The 9,650-nt window shown below is 34.3% G+C and overlaps 1 pseudogene; it reads right to left on the minus strand.

Annotated features, from left to right (window-relative positions):
- Positions 1 to 4,432: 4,432 nt before the first annotated feature.
- LOC115996996 lies at positions 4,433 to 8,584 on the minus strand (annotated as a pseudogene).
- Positions 8,585 to 9,650: the final 1,066 nt, after the last annotated feature.

Raw genomic sequence — 9,650 nt, forward strand, 5'->3', positions numbered from 1 at the left:
TGGACTCCTGCATGATCTTCACCAACCATTGTTCTGTTTGTCCTTTTTTTTTTTTTTCTTTTTTTCTTTTTTGTTTAATTTGAATAAAACTATATACGTAGATATTAAATATATTTAAAACTGTGTACGTAGATTAACTTGACGGATTAATGCTAATCATATCCTATACAAACTCAATCTTCAATTCTTTCCTACATCAAATCTTTATCGAAAAATTGACTTGGAATTCTTCAGTTTAGACTTAACTTCAGAACCAAACCAAATCTTGATGAGCTTTTGCCGCGGCTGGAACAGCAATAGAAATTTTTTTGCTCGGATCAATTATTTGTAACCATAACAAATATAAGGTTATTAAAAGCAATGAGCCTGTCAGACTCTTATATAGGTAAATGGTGGGCTTCAATTTTGGATGCTCTTCTCACTTCGCTATATATATATATATATGAAAGTTTAATCTCATCCATTGATCCAATCTAGATCAATGGTTTAGAATGAATATATTTTCAAAAAAACACAGAGCCAAAATTTTTTGAAAACAACATTCTGTAAGTCTTTATATTGCAGAACCTATTCAAAATTAGAATTCTTTATATGCATTGTTTATATACAACATCTTTCGTGTATGTTCCTTCAATCCTTTGCAGCATTCTTTATTTGCAGCAACTTTTCAAGATTATGCAAGTAGTTGTTATTATCTCATAATTGTGTTAAAAAGCTAAAAGCATTTTTATGATATATGATATTTTATTGCAGTTATGTCTCGTTTAAGTTTGACTAGAATGGGTGAAAGAAGAAAACGAATTGCAGCTGCTTTGACTTTATTCTTAAAGATGTATACTACTATTAGTAGTTTTTTACTTTTGATGGCATCAGTGACATCTTTTCATAGTTATAGACCAGAAATTAAACAATATTCTATTGAATTTTATGCCAAACGAGATTATGTGAGACGAACTGTGTATGATAATGATAAGGCATGTGTTTCACTACTTAGGATGAGTAGGGAAGCATTTTTCAAACTATGTGTAATGTTAGAAAGTTTAGGAGGATTGATACCAACAAAGAACATGCTTATTGACGAACAAGTTGCAATATTTTTTCATATTCTTGCTCATCATGTTAATAATCGAGTTATTCAACATTAATAAAAACTGAGAATTTTGGAAATTAATTCTAAGAAAAAATTTGATGCACAATTAGATGATCATCATTAATAAAAACTGAGAATGAAAGAAAATACGCCACATCATTAGAAGAAAAGTGTCAACATTGACCGAGCAAAATATAACAATTTTCTAATTTTTCTTTTCAAAGTAATGTTCTAATTTATTATAACTAAAATTGTTTAATTTGAATAAAACTATATATATATATATTATGTTGGATATTTATATAGTAATGGAGATTAATGGTTCAGATGTCTACCATGAAAGCCCAAATAATATTTGGAGTTGTGGAGTAGTAAATATTATTGAGTTTGGTAGAGATGTTTTTGGGTTATTTGAGAAATCTCGAGATGTTCGAGAGATCACGAGAGGTGTTCGAGAGATCGCGAGAGATGCCTCGAGAGGTCGGTTCGCACGAGAGATCGGTTCGCGAAGAAACGATGTCTCGAACTAAGGGTTGCGTGAGTCGTTCTATCGATGTCTCGCAGGTCTGCGTGGAAACTATGTCTCAAAGGCATTTTGAGCGCTGCCTCTTACCTCTCGTATACACGCAAGGCATGAACATATAAGGCTTTTTATGTCTCGAACATGTACCTCTCGAACAAGCTTGAACATTTCACTTTGCATTCTTTCTTTTGTTTTATGCATGCACTTGTGTATTTTAATATGTCCTGTTTTGCATGTTCACATGCATATGAGATATTAAAATATGAAGATAATAGTTTGAAGTATATTTGCATGCATTGTTTTGAAATGTGTTACGTGAGAGACTTTTACCTCTCGAATGAGGCAGTGAGTTTACTAGTCTGCATGTGTTTTTCACTTTGAAATATTAAAGTGTTTATATAATTGTTTGAATTATATATTACATGCACTCTAAGTTTATCCTACGTATACTTATCCAAAATCAGTTTGGAGATATTAACATGTGAATATAATTTAAAATTATATTCCACATGTGTGTACGTAACTGTCTGAACCAGAATGGTGAAATCCAAAAGAATATATTTCCTATATATATATCTTTGGAAGTCAGTTTTTAAACTTGTATAAACTTCCAGTAACTGCTCCTAACAGTTAGAATTTATCTCTATAAGTTCTGGGAGTGTCATCTGATCAAACAGGGCAACGCAACTTATTTTGCATGATATCTTGATATATCACAGTTCAATAATTCTCCAGTAAGTTCTTATCAAAGCAACCTAAGAACTTTGTTTTCATCTTCTTGTATCCCATAAGATTTAATCTTGGTACCTCGTTGCTTTTGAAGAGGAAAGGTTAAAAGCTTATAGGAAAGTGATATCACGCCTTAAGATCTCATTTCCTCTCCTGTTTTCTCCTCTTATCCGAATTTTTTTTTCCAACATATTAAGTATATTTAAAATTTAAAACTAGGATTGACTCGAAGCTAAGGATTAATGCTAATCCTATACAAACTCTAACGTAAACTTCAATCTTTCATCTCTCATATAACAAACTCAACCTTCAATTCTTTCCTGCATCAAATCTTCATTGAGAAATTGACTTGGAATTCTTCAGTTTAGACTTAACTTCAAAACCAAACCTAATCTTGATGAGCTTTTGCCGCGGCTGCAACAGCAATGGAAATCTTTTTGCTCCGATCAATTATTTGTAACCATAACAAATACAAGGTTATTAAAAGCAATGAGCCAAAAATTATTACTACATAAATACTATGAAATTCAACCAAAATGATAGTGACAAATAAACCGGAGTAGGTTATCAAATTGAAAATAGGAAAAATTACATAAAGTCTGGCTTCAGCAATAGTTAAATTGGTTGCATTATTGCCTACTGTATTCCACCTACCCATCACAAACAGCCACTCCACTCGAAAAGCACGTTGAATTTGATCGGAGGTTGAAGATAACTCCTTAATTTCCCTCTTGACTTTAAGGGCAAGAAATATACTGGTGTACATTCCAATGGAAAATAACAATAGAACAAGTGCAAAAATAAAATGGAATTCTATGGGATCTTTGTAAACTAGACGCAACATAAAAATACATGTAGCACATGTTATCACGAGTGCTAATATAACTAGCTTATACATAAAAACTTCAAATCTGATAGGAGTTGTCTGCGCCATAGACGACGGGAAGGGGAAGGGGATCGGAAGGCGAGGGGGAGGATTGGGCTCTATTACTATTGTGATGGTTGTGGCCTGTGGGAGTGCCTAAGAAGGCTTTAAAAAGACTTTAGAATAAAATATTATATTATTATTCTTTATAAGTTAAGGATTTGATTTTCCTTATTAATTGAATATATTTACTTTCCTAATTCTATAGTAATTCTACCAATTTTTCAAAATATAATAAAACTTTCATATTTTCTTGCGATATTATTTCCAACTCAAAGAAACCAACACACCAATGCCTTCATAACCTAAGCTACCGGCTTTAAAAAGAAGAAAATAGTATTATTATTCCTTGTAATTTTTTATTTGATTTTTCTTAAAAATATATAGACTACTCCGGGTAAACGTGTGATGTGTGTGGATATAATTGCCCTATCAAATTTCAATATTTATATATTACTATGATTTAATTAATTTTGTTTGAATTATAATTTTTTAAAGGAGTTAATTCTATTTTTAGTCCTAGATTTATAGGTGATAATTCAATTTTAGTCCTTTTTTTTTTTAATTAGAACATTCATTTTTTATCTTAGTATTATTGGGACATGACCATTTTTGTTGGATTATGTCTTATCGTTATAATTATAATTATAATTAAACATGGGTCTTGGATTATGTCTTATCGTTAATGTCTTTGTATTTAACGATATTGCATCGATAAAAGAAACTTCAATTACATATATGGATCCACCTTGTAAGGTGAATCTAGATCCACAAAATATTTTGCTTAAATTTAGTCCTACAATCATTTGTTGGATAAATTTAACTTCTAAGCTCTTAACAGATTGATCTGTGATTTCCAAAAAAAAAATAAAAATTGATCTGTGTTTTTCCAAAACAAAAAAACAAAACAAAACAAATTGATCTGTGCAAGACATATTCCCTTTGTAATTTTCCTTTTATCTGTGGGGTCCAACTTGGTAGGAAGCTATGGGAAGTAGTTAATAGGACAAAATGAGATTTTGAAAGGAGCCATTAACAACGAAAAGCTGAAGGACAGAGATTTCTGGGTCCCAAGCCCGATTCCAAGAATAGCAAGCCTTGGATTAAGTATTGGGGTTGATGCAGCAGAGAGAATAAAATTTTGGATATTTCAGACCAAATGGAGTGAACAAGTAAATAGAGCAACCAACTTGGATACCAAATCATTAAAAGTTGAGATTAACAAGGGAAATCCAGTCCAATACAATACAGATCAAAGCTTTGCTTGTAAGGCAGGAATTTGGGCAAAGCTATTTAGCAGCTCGTGTTGGCTACATGTCCACGTTGATCTTGGCATCAAAATGTGAGCATTCGTCGAAAAAGGCCTTGAAGTGTTGGTATGAATGCTTCACATCATCCACTCCGCACATCTCTCTTATGCTGTGCATTGACAACTGAGGAGCCCCGACGTCAACAGTTCAAATTCCCACCCCGCTTGCCAATATGGGTCCAATGGTTGAGCCGCACGGCATGTCATTGCGAACCACAAAGTCCTGTAAACAATGTTAATCAAAAACAAGGACCAATAATATAATGTTCACTCGTTAAATCTTTTGTTTCAAGTCTGGGAATGCTAAAGAAGTGCATAGTAATATGGGCAATGTAATTCCAAGGTTTGCAAAACTTCCCGCTTAATTCTAGGAAGGAAAAGTTGTGATTAATTCATGGGGTAAAATCATTCTTTCTCTTTCACTCACTATTCTTTTTCTATCAATGGTTTTCAACTCACCTGAACAGGAATGTTGTGTTTGGCAGCTATTTCCCTGAAAATGAACGAAGTCACAGCATTGGTTGCATATCGTTGATTTGCATTGTGTTTAATCACAAGCCCGCCATGAATTTTTGGCTGATGGTTATCTTCATGCTTATCCTAAAAAACAAAATCAATTTAAAATGCAATAAAAAAGACAAGTATGTAACTAACGTAAATGCAATTAAAACATTAATTTACCATATAATTGGGATGTAAGGCATGTGCCATGTCAGCAGAGACTAGCAAACTCTTTTGGATTGCTTTTGTGACCAACTGGAATGTAATAACAGCAAAGTAAGATATAAGCTTGACAAAATGAGCTCTAAAATCTATTCTGCTACAAGGCAGCAATAACAGGAAAATATTACACATGTAACAAATACTTCATAAGTTTTTTTTTTCCATTACACCCTAGAATCAGATTTTTCTTAGGCTTGTTCATTCCAATATTGGCTTATGAAGTCGGTGAAGTAATCAGGAATTTTCTTCATTCATTTTTCTGGAAAGGCAGAAGGCCAAATTTTAAAAATTATATGAAAATTAGCAAATAAAGAAGCATTGGATTGACTTTCAAATTACTACAATGACTGGCAAAACAAAATAGAGTATGCTTTTTTGTAAACATGAAAGGGTTATTATCTGCCAATGTGAGAATATATGAGGGCATGGGTTTGTGTTTAGAAATTAGAACAGAAGCAAACAATGAGAATATATTTGATCTAGACTCTAGAGCACTTTTTACCTTCGAGTCAGAGTCAAAGGAACTTGTAATTCGAGAGAGAGCATCTAGCATGACAGGGGATCCAGCTCCTTGGGCTGAATTGGACCCAACCTCCTCATGATCAAACAAAGCCACCATTCTTACACCAGTTTCATCCTGTAGACTGTTCTCAGAAGAGGTTGAATCTACCAATGCCTGAAAAGACCAACAAGGTACAAATTCCATTAAGGAAAAAATATAGAACAAGTACAAATACCTTGAAATTAACAAGAAAACCAATGATGTATGCTCTAAATGAGTTATTCCCCCTATCTGTATTTTCATGTGCGAGTGCACTTTCATGCAGATGCTAGTGATAATTGCAAGACAGCATTGGCCCGGTCTGGTAACCAAAAGTTTGATGTATTGATTTTGCCAGACTGAGTACAGAAACCAAGTTCAGTTAGTTCAATTTAGTGTGGGAATTCAGTTTTCAAAATTCAAGCTTAAGCAGCTGCGACCATTTATGCAAGAGAGCGAAAGCATAAAGAGTAATACTTAAGACATCAGCATCAGAGCCTTTGATAAGTTATTACAAGTAATATTCAAGTAAAAACTGAAGATTTTCTTTGCATATTGCTCCAACACTCAGATAAAGAAGTTGCAGCCCTGTGCATTATTATATACTCCATACCAATCAATAACCATCATTAGTTGAATGTGGAAAATGATATTAAGAAATCAAAATTCCTTTTGCTAATTTCTTGCGCACTATTGTGTTGCCAGATAACTATAAACAAATAAATAAATAAATAAATACCACAAGTTCTCTATAGACTAGTTACACTTGCATCTTGATGCAAATGTTCAACACATCTAATCATTTCATATTATCTAATGTAATAACTTGTACTGTACCAGTTTTTAAATTGCATGATTCATAGGCTTAATTCTTCAATTACTTAATACAGTAGAAGAGATTAGAAGTAGAGATTTCTTGAAATGTCAATTCACCAAAAGAGACATCAGACATTCAGACGCATCACTCTTTTCAAGTTTAGAAAACTTATATATTTTACTCAACCCTTACATTAGCATTAATATGTGTGTTACCTTTAGAGAACAGAAGGACATGCAAAGATTATCAAGTCTTCCAGAAAACACAAACTCCTTCATAGCACCACCAATAAGACTTGGTTGAGTGTCACATACTTGCAGCTCAAAATCACATATGTCACCAGGTTCACAGCCAGCCTGATCAGCAAGTAGCTGGAAGAAAGAAAGAAATGCTTTACAACTCATGTTTTCAACACATATCTTAAAACTATGGGGTGTTTGGTAAAAAGCTAATCCACCAATTTTTGGCGGATTTGACCAACAAGTCAAACCGCTAAATCTGGAATCCATAAGCCTTGCAAGCCTCTCAGAACAGTGCACATTATTTGAAACTATACAATAAGGGCAAGAATAATAAACATGCAAATCTCTATAGGTTATTACCTGCAGAAGAAGGGAATGATGCCTATTGGCATTAGTGTTTATCTTTTCACTAGACTTCCCATCACTTGGAGCCCCATTTTCAACTGAATCAGCAGCTGGTTTACTGAGCTCCGCCTATGAAAAGAATGTTGAATGGATCAAGAAATGAATAACTGGAATCAGGCACTAATAAATTACACAAGGAGCCTTTTGTTTCTTTTGTATTCTTCCTGTTTTTTGCAATGCCACTAGAACAGAACCACACAAGGGTTTTTGTGGCAGAATCATTTACAATAAAACATCCTGGCTAATGGATTTTAAAGGAAGAGTATTGTTGCAAGTGATCTATGAACCCAGAGAGAAATGGATGCTTAAAATGTAGCAATGCTTCTAGAATGTTTTGCAGAAGGAGATGGAGAAGGAAAAGAAGAGATTGATAAGAAAATATATAGAAAGACTTGCATATCACCCATTCAGGAGAATACAGGCTACCACTTTTAAGAATGTTACAAACCCTAGTTGACTAAGGATTAGAAGACTGACATATGGAGATCAAGCAAGACAAGTTCTGTATGGTTCAATGGTGCCAAAATCTTTACTAGTCTTAGATTTTTGTTTATCATTGGGGATGCAATCATTATCATATCATTACAAAAGAACCATATATATAATAAAATTATGGAAAAGCTGGAGAAAATTTGGAAGAATGAGTTCAACACCATACTACACAACAATAGAATGAGTATTAACAGTTAACAATTATGCTACAATACTTGCAGTCCAAAAACTACCTTAATTGATGTAGCCAGCATTGGAAGAAGATGACTCTGTGCATTCACTTTAAATCCATCATTAACTCCCCTATCAAATAGGAAAAACAGTTAGCATTTGTAGACAGACAAGTCCTAACTCCACGAAGATAGGAGAAGCATTCGAGAGGCAACAGATAAAGCCACTTATTGCAACATCAACGTCTATTATAGCTCAGAGTACTCGGCTTATAGTTCAAGATACTATGACAATTCCAGTTTAAATCTTATATTAAGCACATTTGAGCACAAATAAGCTAAGACCTTCTCTTCTTAACCTCCCAAAAACTAAAATAAGATGTGTCAATATTTTTATTGAAACAAATAAGCTAAGACTCCAGTCAAATCTTCTGGAATGAAAAAGATGAACGGATGGTCAGCCACGAAGTCTACCTTCTCTTCCACTACCAAGCTTCGGAGCTTTATTGTAACAGCAGTAGCAGCGGCAGCTTCTGTACCTTCCTCGTTAACCTCAATAAAGGTCTTGTGGAAAATTTGCGAAACATAGAGGTTATCCCCCACGGGGGAGTCCACCATTTCCGTGAGACCCTCCCAGCGAAAGGTGACACCACACCGAGCTCCTTAAGAACCCTTGAAGCTTCAAAGCCGAAGGATATTTTGAATTTTCGTGTATGTGCCTGAAGTTATAAATTTTTATATCTTATATTATAAAGTTTTGTACTTTAATAATATAAATTCTATTTGAAACAAATTAGTAATTATGTTTTTATGTTATCAGTTTTTATGTTTTGTATGGTAAAATTTTGTGTCTATAAACACAAATTATGTACCTGACGGTAATAAAGTGTTACCGGGTATGTAATCTAAGTATTATTGAAGTAAGATGGTACAGTGTTTGAGTACTTGAGAACAATATTGAGCGTAGTGCTCAGTGTACAAGTGAATGTAATATCTATTGTCTAGTAAGAAGTGTCCCCCTTCACTATGTGGTTGTGAGCCTTTTTATTCCCTTCACTATGAAGTAAGATGAAGAGTTGATCGTTGGACATCAGTACCTGAGGTGTTGAATGCTGAGGAGCTGAACGTCTGTCATCAATGCTGAGGGGCTGAACGTTGGCCATCAATGCTGAGGAGTTGAACCGTTGAGCATTGATGCTGAGGGATGAGGTGTCTTGGGTGCTGCCAATAGTTCCGGGTCGGGTACCCAATTACCCTGTCACCAGTCCCCCCACTCCCTAGCCAACGAGAGTAATTGAGGTGGTTTGGGAGGAATGATCTGCATGAGACTGTTTTTTTTTTTTTTTCGAACCGTAGTGGCCGAGGTCAGACCTCGGCCAATTAATTTTGGCCGAATCTGACCTCGGCCAAAATTAATTGGCCGAGGTCACGCCTCGGCCAAAAATTGGCCGAGGTCACCTCGGCCGAATTGGCCGAAGCGTGACTTCGGCCAAATCGGCCGAAGTCACTGACTTCGGCCAAATTTGGGCCGAGGTGGACCTCGGCCATAATCTTTAATTTTTATTTTTTTTTTTTGTTTCGTTTTCTTTTTCTTTTTGTTTTTTGGTTTTTGTTTTGTTTTTTTGTTTGTTTGTTTGTTTGTTTGTTTTTGTTTTTGTTTGTTTGTTTTTTTTTTTTTGTTTGT

This window comes from Ipomoea triloba, chromosome 11 (genome assembly GCF_003576645.1).
Source record: "Ipomoea triloba cultivar NCNSP0323 chromosome 11, ASM357664v1".
In the NCBI taxonomy this organism is placed as follows: domain Eukaryota; kingdom Viridiplantae; phylum Streptophyta; class Magnoliopsida; order Solanales; family Convolvulaceae; genus Ipomoea; species Ipomoea triloba.